This window comes from Giraffa tippelskirchi, chromosome 7, assembly GCF_054371585.1.
Source record: "Giraffa tippelskirchi isolate mGirTip1 chromosome 7, T2T-mGirTip1v1.2.pri, whole genome shotgun sequence".
In the NCBI taxonomy this organism is placed as follows: Eukaryota; Metazoa; Chordata; class Mammalia; order Artiodactyla; family Giraffidae; genus Giraffa; species Giraffa tippelskirchi.
In genome coordinates this window covers 137,875,295-137,897,438 of record NC_137281.1, presented here as the reverse complement: position 1 = coordinate 137,897,438, position 22,144 = coordinate 137,875,295, and the positions used below count along the sequence as shown (strand labels likewise).

The 22,144-nt window shown below is 36.2% G+C and overlaps 1 protein-coding gene and 1 pseudogene across 50 annotated transcripts in view; one reads left to right on the top strand and one right to left on the bottom strand.

The window, feature by feature from the left end:
• The window catches only part of FUT8 (fucosyltransferase 8), a 367,612-nt gene that overhangs the window by 286,324 nt on the left and 59,144 nt on the right, over positions 1-22,144 (bottom strand). The window lies entirely within an intron of this gene.
• The window catches only part of LOC145513854 (UDP-GalNAc:beta-1,3-N-acetylgalactosaminyltransferase 1-like), a 71,134-nt pseudogene that overhangs the window by 32,127 nt on the left and 16,863 nt on the right, over positions 1-22,144 (top strand).

Genomic DNA, 22,144 nt, shown 5'->3' with positions numbered 1-22,144 from the left:
TAAGACAAAAAAAAAGCTGCCGCAAAACTCTATTCAAATCTCCCTTCCAGCCATATGTCTACTTAGAAGCTTTTCATTATTATACATTATTGTTTCGTCTACTGCACAGCAGATATATAACAAGATCAAAAACACACAGTGCAAAGAAGACAGGAAGACTTAAAGGACTTTTTAACACTACAAAATACTTAACTACTCGTTCTTAGAAGTTTCATAAAGATATTCCTTCTAAGATCAAGAGCTAGAAAGGCCTAAAATCATAACCAGGGTAAACGGCCCTCATACTTGGGGTTTGGGGAAGAGGAGTGTGGGGTTGGGAAAAGACTTCAGGAGCCAATGATAGAAAAATCTACTATGACGACTCTAAAAATCTGGGAAGTTTTCATTGGCCCTTTCATGCCCCAGAGGCTGCTTCTCCCCAACCCTGTTGATAAAATCTAAATTGTCCAATGGCTGCTCATCTACAAGATCAATTCTCTTGAGAGTTATACTTAACCAACTATTCCCCCAAACTAATTGTACTATGCCTGCACCCATCCTACTAAAGCATTATAAAAAAATTCTACCATCCTTCCCCAAGTCAGAACTCTCTTTCAGAGCCTTCTCAGCTCAGCATTTTCTAATAGGTTTAATTTTCTTTCAAACTGTGAAAAGTTCCAGAAGCAGGAGTTTGCTTTATTTTCTTGATGGGTTCCAAGATAACTTTCATTAGTCACTTAGAAGAAAATAAAAGACAAAAACATTTATTAAGTGCCTAACAACACTGCTATGTACTTTTATGCAGTTGATTCTATTTAACCATCACTATAACCCTTGGGATGAATATTTTTATATTCACTTGAAAGATGAGATAGCAGAAACTTAGTTTAAGAAACTTATCAAGTTAGCAACTGGTAAATATAAGACTTAAACCCAACTATCCCAGGACAACTCATTCATAAAAAAGCTTAAGTATCCTATAGCTATCTCCCATCAGTAATGCTGAACATAATGAGTACAATGTTTCAACTGTAAGTTAACAATTACCTCAGTATATCAGTTTTTCCAAACATTTCTTAGTTTTTCTCTACTTTTTCACAACATAGTTCAATAATTAGTTTATATTTTAAACAATTAGAAATGATATTTGAAAATAAAATACTTTTTAAAACCCAGGTGTTATACATGCAGAATGATTGCTTTCATGAAGGGAGTGTTTTATGGGGGAAAAAAAAACTGCCAATACAGAACTGTGCGCAACAGATATTTGCATTAGCTAGGGCTAGAACCGGAGAAGGCAATGGCAACCCACTCCAGTACTCTTGCCTGGAAAATCCCATGGATGGAGGAGCCTGGTGGGCTGCACTCCATGGGGTCTCTAGGAGTAGGACACGACTGAGCGACTTTACTTTCACTTTTCACTTTCATGCATTGGAGAAGGAAATGGCAACCCACTCCAGTGTTCTTGCCTGGAGAATCCCAGGGATGGAGGAGCCTGGTGGGCTGCTGTCTATGGGGTCGCACAGAGTCAGACACGACTGAACCGACTTAGCAGCAACAGCAGGGCTAGAACATAAACAGTAACCCTCATCTCAATAAACACACCAAAAAATTATTTGACAAAACCCAGTATCTGTCCCTGATTTGAAGTCTGCAAATTAGGAATAGAAAGGAAAGCAATCTAATAAAGGGGTCTAGGAAAAAAATCTATAATCAATATCATACTTCATTAGAAAGAAAAGATGCTTTCCCCCTAAGACTAGAAGCAAGACCAGAATATCCACTATCACCAGTTCTATCCAACATTATACTAGAGGGTCCAACCAGTGAAGTCAGTAAAAAAAAAAAAAAAAAAGAAGAAAGAAAGAAAGAAAAGGCATCTGTACTGGACTGAAAGAAATGCAACTCTCTTTATTCACGGAAGATATGATTGTCTGTGTAGACAATCCAATGGAATTGACAAAAACAAATAAAAAAAACTAGAACTGAAAAGTTCACTTAGCAAGGTTGCAAAATTCAAGGCCAACATACAAAAATAAATTGTACTTTTATATATTAGCAATGAACAAACGGAAATGGAATTTTTAAAAATATCATTTATAAATGGCATAAAATACCATTATAAAAACATTGAATTTTTTTAAAAAATACCATTTATAAAATACCATTTTAAAATACCTTTTATAAAACACCACATATAAAAGAAAAAATAGCATACTTGATAAATCTGGCAAAATGTTGGAAAGATCTGTACACTGAAAACTATAGAACACTACTGAAAGAAATTAAAAATCTAAGAAAATGTTAAAAATCGAAGTAAATGGAGACAGCTTTATTCATGTGTTAAAGACAACACTGTTAAGATTTCAATATCGAGCCTATGCAATTCCCCCAAATTTATCTACAGATTCAACAAAAATCCCAATAGCCTTTTTTCAGATAGACATTTACAAATTGCTTCTAAAATTCATAAAGAAATGTAAACGACATAGCATACTTGCATCCCTCTGGATTGAATCAGGAGAGTAGCTACAGAGAATTTGAAAACTGAAAGTGAAGTATATAGAATCATTAACTATATAACAAGAGGTTGAAGTAATAGCAGTTAACTAGTGAGAAATAAACAGAATTCTAAAGAACACAAGAGCAGCCAATACCTCCTAGGGCTCAGACAGAGTGGCTAAGCAAGAACCTCTACCAACTCCTCTCAGGCCATTTCAGGGCTGACATTCAGATCTTGGAGAGGGCACAGGTCTATCTCACTGAATGGTAGAGAAGGTGCTCTGGTGACATGCCAGCAGAACCTGCTGAAAATCTGCCTGTGGATCTTGCCAGAAATCCAGACTTTAGGGAGCTATGAAAAAAGCTGTTGACCTGGAAGTGTACCACCAAGGCAATCTGCTACAAACCATACGAAGGAGAGATACAAAGAGAAGCTGCTAGCCCTGGGCTGATGGCTGCAGTTACCACTGCTCTCTCCACACTGCAGGGAGCCTAGTGCAGGAAAAGCCCCACACGCTCAGGAGATGCAGGCTAGGAGAGCTATGTGGGCTGACACTGGAGAAGAGGAGTATGCTGCTGGAGACCACAAAGCAAGCACATAAGAACCAAGAAGCAAAACTCTCCTGCAATGTCTCTCCAGCATTCTCTATTGACAAAGCTTAACACTGCACAAGCTAGCAAAAGAAAAATATTTAAAGGACCTGACACATTTTCACAGAGCAGGCAAAAAAAGGATAAATCTGGAGCTGAGAGGCAATAAATTGACAACCAGTACAATAGCCAATATCTTATAGACCGTAAAAGAACAAATTTAGAGGGGTAGCATGACCTGGTTTCATGACTTCTTATAAAGTCACAGTAATCAAAATGATAGCAGCATCGAGACAGACACAGAGTTCAGTAGAACAAATCTGGTCGTCAGAAATAAACCCACACATATATGACAAACTAATTTTTGACAAATATCAAAAGGACAACCTTTTCAACAAACGATGCTAAAATTGGATATCACTATGTAAAAATATGAACCTCCACGCAGCTTTTGATCCATATTTTAAAGAACAATTCAAAATTCATCATAGAATGAAGCATAAGACCTAAAACCATAAAACGTCTAGAAGATAACTTTGTAGAAAATCTTTTTAAGCTTGGATTAGGCAAATGCATCTTAGACACAAAAACAAAATCATCCATATAAAAATATATTGATTGCCTGGGCCTCATCAAAATTAAACATGTGTGCTCCTCAAAAGACACTGTTAAGAGAATTAAACGACAAACCACAATCTAGGAGAAAATGTCTGCAAAGCATAGAATAAAAAATATATAAAGAGTGCTCAAAATTCAATAATGAGGAATTAAATCAATTAAAATAAAAGGTAAAAGATCTGAACATTTTACCACAGAAAATCTACAAATGGTAAATAAACACATGAATTAATACTCAATATCATTAGCCATTAGAGAAATGCAAATTAAAACCACAAGGAGATACGACCACACAAACACACCAGTTAGAATGGCTAAAATTTAAAAGAAGGACCATACCAGATGTTGGTAAGATATAGAAGAACTATACACTGCCAACAAAATCAAAAACAAAATGAGCTCCCTTTTTTTTTTTTTGGTAAAGCCACTTTGGAAAACTATTTGGTAATTTCCCAAAAAAGTTATATACACTCCTACTCTATGACCCAGTCATTCTACACTTAGGTATTTACCGAAGAGAAATGAAAATATGTGTTCATACAAAAACTTGTACATTAAATGTTCATGGCAGCTTTACTTGTAAGAACCAATAACTAAAAAAGAACCCAAAATGCCCATCAACAGATGAATGGAAAAATAAACTGTGATATATCCACGTGTGTCACTTATCAACTTATTGCCCTTCAGCTCTGAATGCATCCATCAATATATGCTGTATGACAGACAAGAAAATTCCTTCAGTATGCTCATTCCTTCAACATGCCCCATGTTCAGCTCTCTCAGTAGAGGGCACTCAAGAGACACTGAAGTAGAAAGAGGCTCTTCAGCAGTTACTGAAGAGACTTAAGGAGGAAAAGAATGTTAGGTGCAGATATGAGGACTTCCAATAGCGTACTGTCTTAGCCACCTGCAGAGAAAACAATCCTTCTGTGACCTTGAAGCCTCAACCTGGTATAATAAAGTGTCAATGTCCCTTACGGGCTTGGTTTCTTACCAGCACCAGCATCTATACTCCCCCTACAAGCCCCTACTGAGACTGAACATAGCTGCCTGTGGCCCAGATGGATACACATCAAGATCTCTCTCCTGCAAGCCACCAAGGCAGCGCACTCACTCCAAAAGTTTCCTGCCTCTGCTGGTACCTGGACTCCCGCTACACACCCATTCTGTCAGTTGCTGTTTCCGTGCTCTCCTCTTACACTCCAGTGAGTTGCCTACTGCTCATCCAGCAACTTCAGACCACCTCTGGCCTATACAAACCATGAACTTCTCTGCTATCCAGTGGACTGAACCCCATCTTCTCCAATAACCTCTTAACCCCTTAACCCCTTCCAAATCTGTCCTCCTTGGGTACTCTCCCAAAGCCCTACAGTACTATCTATATAAAGTTTCCTTATTATCTTATAGTTAACTCTTTAGTCATAATTAATAATTCTTGATACTAAACTTTCCTTACTTAACCAACTGTATGGTTTCCATCTCCTTACTGGACCCAGATTGCCACACCATTCAAAAGAATACCTGAGTGGGAGAAGGTGAGGGTGGGACATTCTGGGAGAATAGCATTGAAACATGTATATTATCATATGTGAAACAGAACACCATTCCATGTTCGATGCATGAGACAAATGCTCAGGGCTGGGGCAATGGGATGACTCAGAGGGATGGGATGGGGAGGGAGGTGGGAGGAGGGTCCAGGAAGGGGAACACATGTAAACCCATGGCTGATTCATGTCAATGTATGGCAAAAACTACTACAATATTGTAAAGTAATTAGCCCCCAACTAAAATAAATAAATTTATTTAATAAAAAATAAATAAATAAATAAAAGTGAAAAAAAAAAAAAAAAGAATACCTGAGTGGTACAAAAAGAAGAGAAATAAGGATGCAACAACATGGATGAATCTCAAAATAATTATGCTAAGTGAAAAAATCAACTTCTTCCCAAAAGGACATACTACAGATTTCACTTTTTAAAACTTTAGAAAATGTACTGATTAATAGTGACAGAAAGTATATCAGTATTTCCCTGAAAGGGGGGAAGATCAGAAGGGGGTAAGGGAAGGAATTACAAAGGGACAGGAAGAAATTTTGGAAGGTGATAGATATGTTCACTACTTTAATTGTGGCAATGGGCTCACAGATGTATACATATGTCAAAACTTATCACATTGCATATTTCAAATATATTCAGGGCTTAGAATGTCAGTCATATATCAATAAATCTGTTCTAAAAAAATAAAACCATATTTCCTCATCACCCCCCCAAATATACTATATTGAAGTCTATAAGAAAAATGAAATACATGCTACAGAATTATAAAACACTTAGAAGAGAATGTGTAATTAATGTGAGAATTAATATCCAGATACATAGAATTAGATTAATATCCAACATGTAAAGAATATTCCTAAAACAAAAAATGGGCAAAGGATTTGCTTGAATAGACATTTCTCCAAAGAAGATGTACAAATGGCCAATAAGTACATGAAAATATGCTCAATATCACTAGTCATTATGGAAATGAAAAATCAAAACCATAATGAAATACTACAGCACACTCATTAAGATGGCAATTATTGAAAAACAGAAAATAAGTGTTGGCAAGGATGTAGAGAAATTAGAACCCAGTGCACTGCTGGTAAAAATATAAAATGGGGCAGCCAATATTAAAAACACTATGGTGGTTTCTCAAAAAATTAAGAACAGTATTACGATATGACTCAACAATTCCACGTCCAGGTTTATATCCAAAAGAATTAAATACAGGGTCTCAAAGAGATATCTGTAATACCCATGTTCACAGCTGCATTATTCATGATAATCAAAAGACAGAAGCAATGCAAGTGTCCACTGACATAAAAACTGATAAACAGAATACAGTATAATATGCACAATGGAATATTATTCAGGCTTAAATGGGAAGGAAATTCTGACCCTCGCACAACACGGATGAACCTCGAAGACACTACACTAAGTGAAATAAGCTAGGCAGAAAAGGATAAATACTATATGATTTCACTCATATGAAGAACACAGAGTAGTCAAATTCAGAAACAGAAAGTAGAACGGTGGTTAACAGGGGTTGAGGGCAGGGGAATGGGGATTTACCACCCAACGGTACTAGCTTTGCAAATGAAAAAAGTTCTATCAGTGGATGATGGTGATAAGTGCATTAAGAATGTAAATCTACTCAATGCCACTGAACTGTACACTTTAAAATGGTTACAATGGCAAATTCTAGGTTTTATATGTATTTTATCATGATTTTTAAATTTTAAATAAATAATTTTAAAAGAGAAAAGCAGAGATTATTTCTACACTTTGTTATAGTTTTATTAGTCCCCAAATGGAGATGTTACCATAATAATAGGGTAGAAAGAGTAGATTCAGATAAAAAGGCAATCACATCAACAAGCATTCTTAAATCCCCCCAATCATGGTGTGACATAATAAGAAACATATTCATAGGTCTCTGTCTCTGGTTCCTAATACAGAGCTCTAAACCCTTATAATTGCTTGAGTGACAGGGGTGGTAGGAGCAATTTTTTTTTTCCTGATATTTAGTCTTTGACACTAGTTTCTGACACAGCACTCCCAAAATCCTAGTAATTATCTGAGTGATGGGAGTGATAGAAGATCTTACACAGAACTCCTGAGTCCCTTGGAATTTCTTTTATTTTAATGAGGCTACTCTTGGTGGGCTCCTGGATAGCTTCAGGATAGAGGCTGGTCACCAGAAAGACCATGTCATGATTAGAAGCTTGGAACTTTCAGCTGCACCTCCTATCCTCCATGGAGAAGAGAGGGGCTGGAGATTGAGTTAATAATCCATCACATCTACATGATGACATCTCCATAAAAAATCCATAAACTAAAGGTTTGGAGAGCTTCCAAACTGGTGAACACACCCATGTACTGGGAGGGGGCACACCCATCCCAGACCTAGTCCTATGTACCTCATCATCTGGCTATTCATCTTTATCTTTTACTTTATCCTTTAAAATAAACTAGCAAGCATGTTTCCCTGAGTTCTGTGGACCATGACAGCAAATTATCAAACCTGAGGAGATTGCAGGAGTCTCCCACCCCCCGATTTATAGCCAAGTCAAACAAAAGTACAGGTAACCTGGGCACCCACTACTGGTAGTTGATATCTGAAGTAAGGGTAGTCTTGTGGGACTGAGCCCTTAATCTGTGGAGTCTGTGCTCACTCTCAGTTGGTGTTCTTAGAGAATTATAGAATTTCTTGGTGTGGAAAACCCACATGTCTGGTATCAGAAGTGTAGTGACTAAAGTAAATGAGTTTTCTTTTAAAGGGCCAGATACTATGAGCCACTAGGGACAGAAAGATAAACAGTCCCAAAATTAAGGGGATTCTACTGAAATCATATTTATACATGGGCAAGAAAGTAAAACAAATAGTTTTGTCAGATGGCATTATTAAGGGTATTATTTCAAACTAATTACAATACCACCCAGAACCAACTGTAATGATGTTTTCAAATGATAGTAGCAAAATATTTGGTTTCTTCATATCAGAAAATTTTAATCCAATTCCCCCACACTCATACTGAAAATGATCACTCCTGAAACATCATTTATGAGAGAACAGATTGAAATATGTAAAAGAATCCTGCAGATATGTGACAGATTTAACATCATGGCCATATTTGCATAGTAATCTAAATCACCTCATCTTCCAGACAGCAATTCTTGTTTTTAGGCATTGCCTTCTAAGCCCTATCATTCAATTTATTCCTTATCAAAGCTAAGAATTTTAGGTTTATGAGAACAGATATCAAAAACATACAACTCACCAAAATATTTTTTTAAAAAGAGGAGGAATAAAGAAAAATGCACTTCAAAAAAACTTATGAGAAATGTTAACTCGCACTCATAAAGAAATACAGACTAAAATAAGAGATCCTTTTCATCCACTGAGAAATCTTAAAAGTTCAATAACACCCAGTGTAGAGAAAATGTGAGGGAAAGTTTGTAAATTGATACAACCTTTCTGAAGGGGATTTGTTTCTGTGAATAAAGAATCTCAAATGATTAAATCTTTTGAGTCAACAATTCTCTCTCAAGGAGTTAATGCTAAGGAAAAATTAGACAAAATCCTTTTGTATACTAATACACATGCTATATATAATACATAGGCCATATGTCATGGATATCTGTATTGTCAAAAAGCTTCTCAGGGAATTCTTATGATCATCTGGTTTTGGAACCATGACCCAGTGAATGAATGCATGTATTGAAAGAACCAACACCTAATCAGAAACTTTTGTAAGCCTGGCACTATACTGAAAAATACATTATCATGTTTAACCAAAAGAACTAGAGGCAATTTTTAAAAGCCCCATATTCCTAAAATACTAATAGTAAAAACCTTAAAAGGAATTTTCACTGTTCTATTCATTACCTTACTTAACAGAATTGATGCTTTTCGTTAACTGGAAGGACAAGCTCCAGTTACCATTTCAAATTTTTCCATTAATTTATATTATAAATGGGAGCTACTCTCAAAATTAGATTAAAATAACATTTAAAAACACAAAATAACAATTAAAAATTAGTGGAGTATCCATGAGAAAACTGAAAAATCAAAATAAATTTCTCAATACAAATATTAAACTAAAAAATCCTAAGGATCTTATCTTAAAAATTATAATTATATGGATCATTAAAATCTTTGAGAAAATGTCTATATCTGCTATATCTACAATGAGGAAGTGTTCTATATATATTTTTTTCAATATGGTATCGAATATATATACCACTAGCTATAGTGGCCACAGAGCACTTGAAATATGGCTAGTGAAACTGAAAAATTAAACTTTTAACTTTCAAAATTTAAATAACCACATGTGGCTATTGGCTACCATATTAGACAGCACTTGTTTATATAATCTCTGGTTCCTGGCAATTAACAGCTCAAACAACCCTGTTTCCTGTTCCTCTGTTCCTTCCCCAACATTCTCTGAAATCCCTCCACTAACAAACTAGCAGTCACATACCACTCATTATGTACTGACTGCCTCTTACAGGACAAATAATGTGAAGAACACACATAACCTTCTTACAGCACTCACAGCCTGGACTATCAAACAATCCCACCTCTGGCAGTATCTTAGTCTTAACTTATGTTTATTCTTTTTGTTCTTGTTAAAATGGTTTAATCTAGTATTTACTATATCTCTTACTAATATGTATACTCTGGCTACCAGAACTCAAAAAACCAGGGAGGCCTGCCCTCTAACTTTCATGAAAATAAGGGTCCAGCTACAGATAAGAACAAAGCAGAAAACAATTAAAAGCATATTACAGTTGACCCTTGAACAACATTACACTTACACTTATTTTTTTCAATAAATAATACTGAAAAAGTTTTTGGAGATTTGTGACAATTTGAAAAAACTCATAGATGAACTATGTAGCCTAGAAATATTAAAAAAATTAAGAAAAATTTAGGTATGAATACCTAAAATATATGTAAATCTGAATCTACTTTGTCATTTATGACTATAAAATATGCACAAATTTAATATAAAAAGTTAAAATTTATCAAAACTTAGGCACACAAACACAGACCGTACATGGTGACTTTCACAGTAGAGGAAAATGCAAACAAATATATAAAGACACAGCAGTAAAGCATAACTGTATAAAATTAACCGCAGTACATACTGTATTACTATAATAATTTCAGAGTCACCTCCTATTGCCACTGTGATGAGTTCAGGTATTGTTGAGTAATCTGCTTAAAATGCCATGTGATGCTAATCACCTCTGCATGAGCAGTTTGTCTCTCCAGGAAACTGCACATTGCAGTAAAAAGTGATCTCTCCTGGTTTCCACATATTTTTTATCATGTTCAATACAATACCATAAACTTAGAAAAACAACATGGAACTCATACGAAGTGCCACTAGTGATGCTAGAAGCACTCCCAAGAAGCCAAGTCATGACATTACAAAAAAAAGTTGAATTGCCCAATATGCCCCATAGATTGAAGTCTGCAGCTGCCAATGCTTGCCATTTCAAGATAAATGAATCCACTGTAACAATCACTGTAAAAAGAAAAGAAAATTCATGACGTCATCGCTGCAATAAAGCCAGCAGGTGCAAAAACCTTGCACTTTTTGCAAAATACCTTTTTATCACATATTGAAAATGCAGCTTTTATTTGAGTACAGGATTGCTATAAGAAAGGCATATCTATAGAATGTAATATGATTAGAGAAAAATCAAAGTCATTATATGACAACTTTAAGCAAAAGAAAGTCGAAGGCCCTAAAACTAGAGAATTTAATGCCAAGTTCCATTGATGTTTTGTCTCTAAAGTCAGGGAGTACCTTGCCAGTAAGTGATTGACTTTTAAAGTTCTTTTGATATTGGGCAATGTTCACATGGCCACCCAGAACCCCATCAGTTCAACATCAAAGGCGTCAAAATGGTCCACTTGCCTGCAAATGCCTCTCTAGTAAAGACATTTAAGGCTTATAGCATGCGGGACTCTATGGAAAGGACTGTCAAAGCTATGGAAGAGAACCCAACAGATCATGAAAGTCTGAAAGGATTACACCACTGAAAATGCTATCATTGTTACAGAAAAAGTCATTAAGCCCAAAACAAATTCCTCCTGCAGAAAACTGTGTCCAGATGTCACACGACTTCACAGGATTTGTGACAGAGCCAATCAAGGACTCGAAAGCAATTCTGAGAGATCATGAAAGAGATGGCAAAAAAAGTTTGCAGGTGAAAGAGTTTCAAGATAAGGATTTTGGAGTAATTCAAGAGCTTACAGACACAAAACCAGAGCAATTAATAAGAACATGACTTGATAGAGATGAGTACTTCTGAACCAGTACCAGACAATGAGGAAGAAGACATAGAAGAAGACCAGAATACTACTCAAAGCAATCTACAAACTTAATGCGACCCCTACCAAATTACCCATGACATTTTTCACAGAACTAGAACAAATAATCCTGAAACTTATACGGTACCATAAACGACCCAGAACAGTCAAAGCAATCCTGAAAAAAAGAAAACAAAGCCAGAGGCATAACCCTCCCAAAACTTCAGACAATACTACTAAGCTACAGTAATCAAAACAGCATGGTACTGATCAAAAAATAGATACATGGATCAGTGGACAGACCAGAGAGCCCAGAAATAAACCCATACAGCTCTGGGCAGTTAATCTTTGAAAAGGAGATAAGAATATACAATGGAGAAAAAACAGTCTCTTCAGTAACTGGGTTTAGGAAAGCTGGACAGCTACATGTAAATCAATGAAGTTAGAACATTCCCTCAAGCCATACACAAAAATAAACTCAAAATGGCTTAAAAGATTTAAATACAAGACATGACACCATAAAACTCCTAGAAGAAAACATAGGCAAAACATTCTCTGACATAAATCATAATACCATTTTCTCAAATAAGTCTCCCAAGGCAACAGAAATAAAAGCAAAAAATTAACAAATGGGATATAACCAAACTTGTAAGTGTTTGCACTGTAAAAGAAACCATAAATAAAACAACCTACAAACTGGGAGAAAATATTTGCAAACAATGTGACCAACAAGGGCTTAATTCCCAAGATATACAAATAATTGCTCATACAACTCAGTAACAAAAACAACAGCAGTAGCAACCCAATCAAAGGCAGAAGACCTAATCAGATACTTCTCCAAAGAAGATATATAGGTGGCCAATAGGTATATGAAAAGGTGCTCAACACTGCTAATTATTAAAGAAATGCCGATTAAAACTTCAGTGAGGCATCACCTCATACTAGTCAGAATGGCCATCATCAAAAAGTCAACAGATAATAAATGCTGGAGATGGTATAGAGAAAAGGAAACTCTCCTACACTGTTGGTGGGAATGTAACTTGGCTCAGCCACTATAAAGAACAGTACAGAGGTTCCTCAGAAAACTAAAAACCAAAATTGCCATATGATCCAGCAATCCCACCTCTGGGCATATGTCTAGAGAAAACTCTAATTTGAAAACATGTGCACTCCAATGTTCACAGCAGCACCATTTACAAGAGCCAAGACATGGAGGTAACCCAAATATTCATCAACAGATGAATGAGTAAAGAAGATGTGATATAAACGTATGTGCATGCTTAGTCGCTTCAGTCATGTCCGACTCTCAGTGACCCTATGGACTGTAGCCCATCAAGCTCCTCTGTCCATGCAATTTTGTTGGCAAGAATACTGCAGTGGGTTGCCATTCTCTTCTCCAGGAGATCTTCCTGATCCAGGGATCAAACCCACATCTCCGTGTCCCTCCTGCCTTGCGGATGGATTCTTTACTGCTGAGCTACCAGGGAAGCCCATACACAATGTACTACACAGCCATAAGAAAGAATGAAAAAATGGCATTTGCAGCAATTGGGGTGGATGTAGAGATTATCATACTAAGTGAAGTAAGTTAGATAGAAAGACAGATATCACATGACATCACTTATATGTGGAATCTAAAATATGACACAAATGTAATAATTTACAAAACAGACTTACAGAAAAAGAAAACAAACTTATGGCTATCAAAGAGGAATGGGGGGGAGGGGACAAATCAGGAATTTGAAATTAGCAGATACAAAAACTATATATAAAATAGATAAACAACAATGTCCTACTGTATAGCACAGGGAACTATATTCAATTATCTTATAATAAACCATAAAGGAAAAGAATACAAAAAAGAATACATATATAAAGCTGAATCACTTTGCTGTACACCAGAAACTCACACAACACTGTAAATCAACTATACTTCAATTAAAGAGAGAGAGAGAAGAATGAGTGCCAGAAAACAAACAGACATTAGACAGAATCCAATGTCTGGCAGATAAGGTCTGGTTATTCAAGACTTCTTTTGACTTCTTTTTTACAACATGGGCCCTTTTATGATACAGGAACTGAAATTAAGCAAATGGTAGGAAAGTGAAAGTGAAAGTCTCTCAGTCATGTCCAATTCTTTGCAACCCCATGGACTATACTGTCCATGGAATTCTCCAGACCAGAATACTGCAGTGGGTAGCCATTCCCTTCTCCAGGGGAATCTTCCCAAAATGGTAGAAAGATGGGTACCATATAGAAAGTTTCAGAAAGATGAAAAAGCAAAAAAGACAGAAATTATGAAATATTTCTATAAAGTTATACCAAGTGCCTGCTACTCCTGCTCCCCTTCTACCTCCTCTACCTCTGCCTCCCCTGAGACAGCAAGACTAACTTCTTATCTTTCTCTTCCTCATCAGGCTACCCAATGTGAAGACAACAAGGATGAAGACCTTTCTGACGATCCACTTCCACTTAAATAGTAAATGCTGATCATGCCATACAGTTAACAAACTCAACTAATGCATATGTATGGTCTTCTTTTGAAAAATTTAGTAACTACACAGCAAGAACTGTATGAGATTTTCCTGTATTCATCACCCAAGTATTCACTGGGTAGAACATTATATGCAAAACTTGTAATGAAGTGGATAGCCTGTTCTTATACAGGCATAAGGTAAGTGGTATTCAAAATTAACAATGTGTTAGTTTTCTTACTGTTTTATAACTTTGCTTTCAAAGAATTACATTACCATAGAGCAAAACACTCTCTCATAATTGGAGAAACTGCTTATCATCACAAGTAAGTGGGGTGTTTTTAATGTAACAATGTTTCTAATACTATATTATGAATATGACTGAAACACTTCATGCCATAAAAATTTTATAATGATACATTCATTAGTGTAAGGTTAGGCTACTACAAAGCAATCATATCAATTATACCAGGCTATAATAAACCAATCATATTGCTACCTCGTTATCAGTGCATGAACTGTTATAGCTATAAATAAATATGAATTTCTTTTTTGTATTATCTTTTCATTTTTGATGTCTAGTCTTAGTATCTGACAGACAATTTAGGTTTATCTTGTAAACAGACAACATAAACTTAAGATATTTACGGGGAGGGGACAGTCAGTGCTGCTGATCCCTGCATTGTTCAAGGGTCAACTGTATTAGCAAGAGCCATAGGCACAAGTTCTGATCCTAAAAGGTTGAAAGAATTAAAAAAAAATTATATATAGCTAAAAACCTACCACAATCTGGGATTAAAGATACTTCTAAAATGTCTGAAATCAGCTCTCAGGAATTTACTACCTACATATTAATGCAGTTCTCAGGAAAAATTTTTATGCAGAGAATACTAAGTGCCAGACACTGTGTTGGACATAGAAGATTGCACTGAACAAGGAGAGTCCATGATGGATCCAACACAATCTAAGTCAACAGCAACTTACAGGTTTTACTTCTGGGTTCCTCCATCTAACATCTGTTCTAGGGCATTTTTCCTGGCTGACAACATTTAGCCTCGGACTGGCCTGCTCTGGCAATCTTTATCCTATTTAAAATCTACTTTATACTTCTTTTTTCCTCCAGATTCTAGAATAAAGGTCTGCTTCAGAGATTTTTCCTTTAATTTTTATTTTTTAGTGATTTCATGTTATTCAAGTTTTTCTAAAATTTTAATTGTATTTATAACTTTTATCACAAATGTATTATCACTTCATCAACCAAAATTTCTCTTGAATTCTCAATTTAATTATCACAATTTATATTTTCGTTAAAGAGTTACAATGATGAAAATCAGCAAGCCTTAAAACTAAGGAGTTCTTAATTCATCATTTTTAAATTGTTAAATGTATTCTTTAGTAAGCAGAAATATTTTCCTGGCACAGTCTTTATGAAAATGAATTCAAGTTATTTATATTGCACTCAAATCTGATCCTGCTACTCCTCCCTCAAAAAAAAAAAGAAAGAGAAAAGAAAATCCTCCATCCACCACAAAACACTTATTGACCACCCACTATGAGCCAGAAGCTATAATTTAGGTGCTCAGGTTATGTCCTAAGGGGTTAACTAGAAGGGATGGCTCAGTGTCCATCCCCCTGGTATTATTCCACTTCAGCATAGTCTTGCTCTGGGATATTTATCCTGTCCTTTGCATGCCATAGGACTGACCCAACTATGAACAGTAGACGCTCTGAAAACAGGATAAAGGCCAACAGTTTTCCTGGCTTCAGCCAAGTACTTAAGCTTTAAACTGCACATACATAGTTCAGGCCATGTGCATTTAGACACTTAATAAAGGTTTTCATGAAAAAGAAGAAAAGGTTTCTCATTGAATTTTCATTCCAGCATGAAAATAATCACCAAATACAAATACACACACACACACACACACACACACACACAAATACACGAGGGAAACAAGAGTGCTACACATAAGATAATATGACAAAAAGTTACAAGATATTTATTTTAGTCTGAGTGATCAGGAAAAGCTTATCTGACGCTGCCTACTAATACAGTCTCCTTGACAAAGTGTCACTGTATAACACTATCACTCCACAAATTCTGATTTTTAACAATACGTATGAAAAATACCACTGTATTAATTTTTTTTGGCTGTACTCCGAAGCATGTAGAACTTCCCGATTAGGGATCCAATAAGTGCCCCCTGCAGTGGAAGCACCGAGTCTTAACCACTGGACCTCCAGGAAAGTCCACCACTGTACTAATTGACTAACCAGGCATTTCTGTAAAGCATTCTCTAGAATCTAAAATTAGATCAACTAAAAACCCTTTCAATCACAATAAATCAAACTGTCAGGTAATTTACTGGTGTTTAAAAGAAACTTGTTTTTAAGCCATCTCCTTTCCCATTTAAAAAAGTAGCACTTTCTTAAAACCTCAAAACTACACAGTGTATACAATAAATTAAACTATCATCAAAAGATAACTCCCCTAGGATTTTTAAGAATGCATCTGTATTATGAGGCACTAGTACTATTTGGTGGCACAGGAAGTAATAAATACTTTTTAAGTAAGACTTACCTATTCTGCAACTGTCTATACCATATTCCAAGTCAGGAACTCAGAACTTAAAAACACAATAACATAATTGTTCTAAAAATATAAGTATCCAAGAGAAACACTATCTGGGTGGAAGGTGGAATATTTCTTTTCAGAACATTAATCATACAAAAAAAAGGTTTCGTGACCCTGAATGCATTTTCAACCTCCACTGCCCAAGAAAGAAAGACAAAGATATCAATCACTTGACTATCAGTGGGCTCCCTTAGAAGGTCCCTCAATATTTTACAAACCTGGTTCTAGAGCCTAGGACTCCTGACTGAAAAGATTATAGGAGATAGGATCTAGATTTGACTACATTTGTCTCTTGACTTTTCTGCTGCCTTCATCGGGTATCACTGATAACACCTAAAGTAAGGTACTTTTTAAATAAAGAACTTAAAAAAAAAAAAAAAAAGACATCTCTCCCTACAGTTTGGCAACACAGTTCAGATTACTCTAACTTATTCCAAGTGAGTCAACTTACGTAGACTGCTGCTGCTGCTGCTGCTGCTAAGTCGCTTCAGTCGTGTCCGACTCTGTGTGACCCCATAGGCGGCAGCCCACCAGACTCCACCGTCCCTGGGATTCTCCAGGCAAGAACACTGGAGTGGGTTGCCATTTCCTTCTCCAATGCATGAAAGTGAAAAGTGAAAGTGAAGTCGCTCAATCGTGTCTGACTCTCAGTGACCCCATGGACTGTAGCCTACCAGGCTCCTCAGTCCATGGGATTTTCCAGGCAAGAGTACTGGAGTGAGGTGCCATTGCCTTCTCCGTACGCAGACTAGAAGCTGTGGAAAGGTTCTCTCATCAACTCTTGCTATAACGTAACACCTACACCACAAGAAGGGGCTCCCCACGTGGGGCTATTGGTAAAGAACTGGCCTGCCAATGCAGGAGACATAAGAGATGCCAAGTTCGATTTCTGGGCCGGGAAGATCCCCCTGGAGGATGAGATGGCAACCCACTCCAATATTCTTGCCTGGAGAAACCCATGGACAGATAAGCCTAGCAGTCTATAGTTCATGGTGTCGTGAAGAATTGGACACAACTGAAGCAACTTAGCACATATACACACATATCACAGGGAAACCTATACAATCTGTGGTCTCATCCTATGCCAGAATTTAAACATAAACTAAGAGCCTATTCTTCTGTACTGTGCTAAGTGAAGTGTACTACTGTTCTACAATATTAAGGTTCTCTGAAAATTATTTTACAAAATCTGTAGACACTAGGTTAGCTTCAGGTCAGAAAGGCACATGAGAACTGGTCATTCTATAAGCAATCTTCTCTATAAAAATATATACGCAAAGAAATAAAAAGAATTATCTTATGTATTTTGCTAAAGTTAAAAAATGCAAAAAAACCCCCCAAAACCACGCTTTATGGATAAATAAAAAGGTACCTCCTAAAATCTAGTCTTGGCTCGAAGTGGCCCCAAGATATTAATATTTATATTCTCCAAGATCCATACGTTTGAGGCTTGAAACTTAAGGAATGCCTATTCAGTTAACAATAATAATAGTTAACATTTATTTAGTCATTACTTCATGCATACGCCAGGCACTGTGCTAAAGACTCGTATTATTATTTATCCACATCTTACAGATTTGGAAACTCAGCATCAAATTTAACTATCCAAGCACAGCCAGCAAATCCATATCAGGAATCAGACCACATCTGCCTTACTGCATAGGTTATACTCTCTACAGAAATTCTAGGACTCACCCTACAAACACCTAGAACTCTCCCTACAAACACCCTAGAACTCACCTTAGAAATATCCTGATTGACCTGAATGCTCAGAGAAATAATCAGAATCCCCAGGAATAACAGAAATAACAACAACAAAAGCATACATTTAACTAGAGTAATGCTTCACATTTAGGTTGATTTTTATTTGGAATAAATCTAATCATAAAAGTTCAATCATACTATCATGCATAAAGTAATACCTACCAAGAAACATATAGAAAGGGGAAACACAGGATAACCATTCATAAGCAGAACTTGAAATTACCAGAATACTTCTTGAAAATGGGGAGTAATTTTAAGTTTTTGTGAAAACAATCCCTTTTTTCTCTTGAAAACCGTACCTAAAACACGATCTAATCTCCCATCTTAAATCTGTCCTAAGGAACATGAAGTTGTCCCTGGTAAAAACAAGTATCACTTGGTACAAGTAGTAGCGGAGGTAGCAGCAGCAGTATAGTTGGCAGTAGAAGGAACAGGAGGAGTAGGAGCACTAGCTTTAGAAACAGCACTGTGGCAACAACAGTAGTGACAGCAGTGAGAGGCAGCTGCAATGGCGGTAGTAGAGCAGTCATAGCATTACTAGTAAGCATAATATGCCAAGAAAAATATAATTTTGGTTTGTTGATCCTGAACCACGCAAAATATCAGGGTCCTTACTAGAAGCTGTACTTTTCTTCATATAGATCTGTAACAATGCTATGGTACACTGTAACTTCACCAGAGAAGTCTAGAGTTGAAGAAGTTTTGGAGAACAGATACTTGAATTTTAGCTTTAAAAATATCTCTGCCATAACTCAACTGTCACCTCCTTCAGGTGTCATTCTCAAATTCCTTACTTTTCCACTCTGGGGACAGCATGACTCCCTCCCTATGTTCACAAAGCATCTTTTATATGAGCGTAGTTCCCTGTTTGGCATAATTGCAGAGCAGTATGTCTTTCCTTCGGACTTTTGCCTCCTCAAGACTTTAATTTGTATCTTATCCATGCGGTTGTCTTGGGCACTCAAGAGAGTAAAAGTTCAATTAACAATTTTCCCATTTAAAAAACACTCAATAATCTAGTGTATAATTTACAATGAAAATTAACAAGTGGTTGCTGAGAAGCTGCTAAAGATTGTGCATGAAGAATTAGGTAGGTTCAGAATCATCAGACTCGGCAGAAGTTTCTATAAGTTTCTCTGAGTACTGACTTTCCATTCAAATGACTAGACCCAACTGAGCTCTAAGCCCAAACGACAGGACAGAGGAAAAGTCAGAAACCACAGAAAATCTAAGAAGGAATCCTGACATGGAAATCATATTAAACCCATAAATATGAGGAAAGAAAAAATCTAATTTGTAAAATATTAAATTATTTGAAAAAAAATTATTTGAATAAAGACAATTTATTAATACAACCTAAGGGTGAGAGTCTAGAATACCAAATTTGACATATCTAGGGGATCATTTTATCATCTGGTTGAAAATCTTCAACTTTTTAGAACAAAACTGTGTGAATCACTGTGGCAATATAAGTCTGAAAGCATTGTTTTCAGGTCATATGAGAAAAAAATCCATTTTTCAAGATCCAGTAAAAACTAATTAGCACTGTGGAGGAGAACATGAAATATATAAAATACTCCTTGAAAGATAGAGAGATAAACTGAAAGAAAGAGAAACTGAGACTTCTGAAAAGCCAGGCAAGGAAATAGCACAGAGAAAAGCTAAACCATGGAAAAGCTAAATGCACATACAGTTCATGACAATGATAGGTACAATAAACTGTCAGTCTGATCAATCTAATAATACCTTACTCAATGAAAAAAATATTATTTTTGAAACACAATGATGCAGAATGAGAGAATGTACTACTAACTACAAAAAGAAAAGCACACATTTAAAAATAAATTTTGACCACAACTATGTAAAAAAGTCTATATACAAAAAAGTACTAGAAGGCACATACATCCACCTGTAACTACAGTCATGTTACACTAGTGGGATTAAAAGTGATTCTCTTACTTTAAGAAAAAGTTGTCTAAATTTTCTCTAACAGAGTAATTTTTTAGTATGAAGGTTCTGCAAAAGAAACTACATTTTATGTATAATTTAAACCAATTTCTTTTTATATCTCAATTTCTACCAAAATATCTAATATGAAAGATGTACATTAAGTTTTTTACCATATCAGAGAAAATTTAAGGATTAACATTACCTTATTCTACTCATAAAAATAATTGGTGGGAAATCTAATTAACACACTCAACATAAATAGGTCATCCAATTAATTGGTTCCATAAATACAAAAATATCAGTACAAGGTTTTAATAACCACTCCTAGAATCATCACTATAGTTATTCGAGTGCAAACTGGTGTAACTTGACATGACCCTATTCTGAAACAGGTTGTAAAATCAGATATTTTTTGTAAGGTATAAAAATGAAACTCTATCAAAACAGGAAACAAAGGCTGCTGTTGCCCCCAAACCACACTTGCAAAGAGAGCTGCTGTTGCCCCCAAACCAAATTTTCAGCGTAACAGTAAATGGGCTCAGAACGAACCATCTTACCAATAATGAAAATCAGTCCTAATAACTTCCCTCAGGAAAAGTTCTTTACTCATCCTTGCAAATTACAATGCATGATCTCAAAATGTGCAAACCTGACTGCAGAAGGAAATCACATTCCAAATGAGTAATACTGCCAAATCAGACAAAGAGTATTGTACCAAGTCTTTACCATTACTAAACTGTCAAAAAGATTAAAAAATAACCTTCAGTCAGGTCCAACATGTAAAGAACTTGAAATTCATCACACTTGTCCTTATAGCAATAAAAAAGCTGAAGAGAAAAAATGAAAACCAACCACTCTTCTTAAATTAATCAGAGAATTGAAGCCAGAGGGCAAACCTCTACCCTAAAAACTACAGAGACAGGTAGATACAGAAAATCACACTGTGCAAGAAGCAAAGCCTGGGAAGATAAATCTTCAGCTGGAGCCAGTATCAGTAGGAACACTTTAAACAGTAAACGACAAACTGCTGGAAACTCAGTGTAGATTAGCGTAGAATGAAAACTGTGAGAGAACTCAGTCTTTGAAAGGCCCCAACAGTTTCTCGAGTTTTACTTCCAGGAGCCCTACCAGGTTCTCAACTGTGATAATCTGAGAAAATTTTCTTTATTTCGAGCAGGGGGAAGGGAGACATAATAATTCTTAAAATATACCCAAAGCTTTCTGTTCTTCTTAAAAAGGACAGTCTGAAAAGAAAATTATTTTAACAGAACCTAGCCTACCAGGAAGTACCTTACCTAACTCCAGCTCCCTCCAGCCTTCAAACAATAGAAGAGATACACAAATCAAGTTTAAAAAACTGAGACCTAATCACAGTACCACAGAACTCCCAACCACCTTACCTCCATATTAATACAACTCTATACAATATCAGAGCATTACAGGTAAAAAGAACTTCAAAGTCTGAGACCCCATTTAAACATTCCCTACATATCCCAAAGACAAAAGAGCAAGCCAAAATAAGGACACTGCAAGAAATGTTAGCCTCTGACACCAAACACAGGCTTCCCAGGTGGCTCAGTGGTAAAGAATCCACCTGCCAATGGAGACAAGGGTTGGATTCCTGGATCAGGAAGATCCCAAGAGGAACTGGAAACCCATTCCAATATTCTTACCTGGAAAATCTCATGAACAGAGGAGCCTGGCAGGAGTCCATCAGGTTGCAAAGAGTCAGACACAACTAAGAGTCAGACACAACTGAACA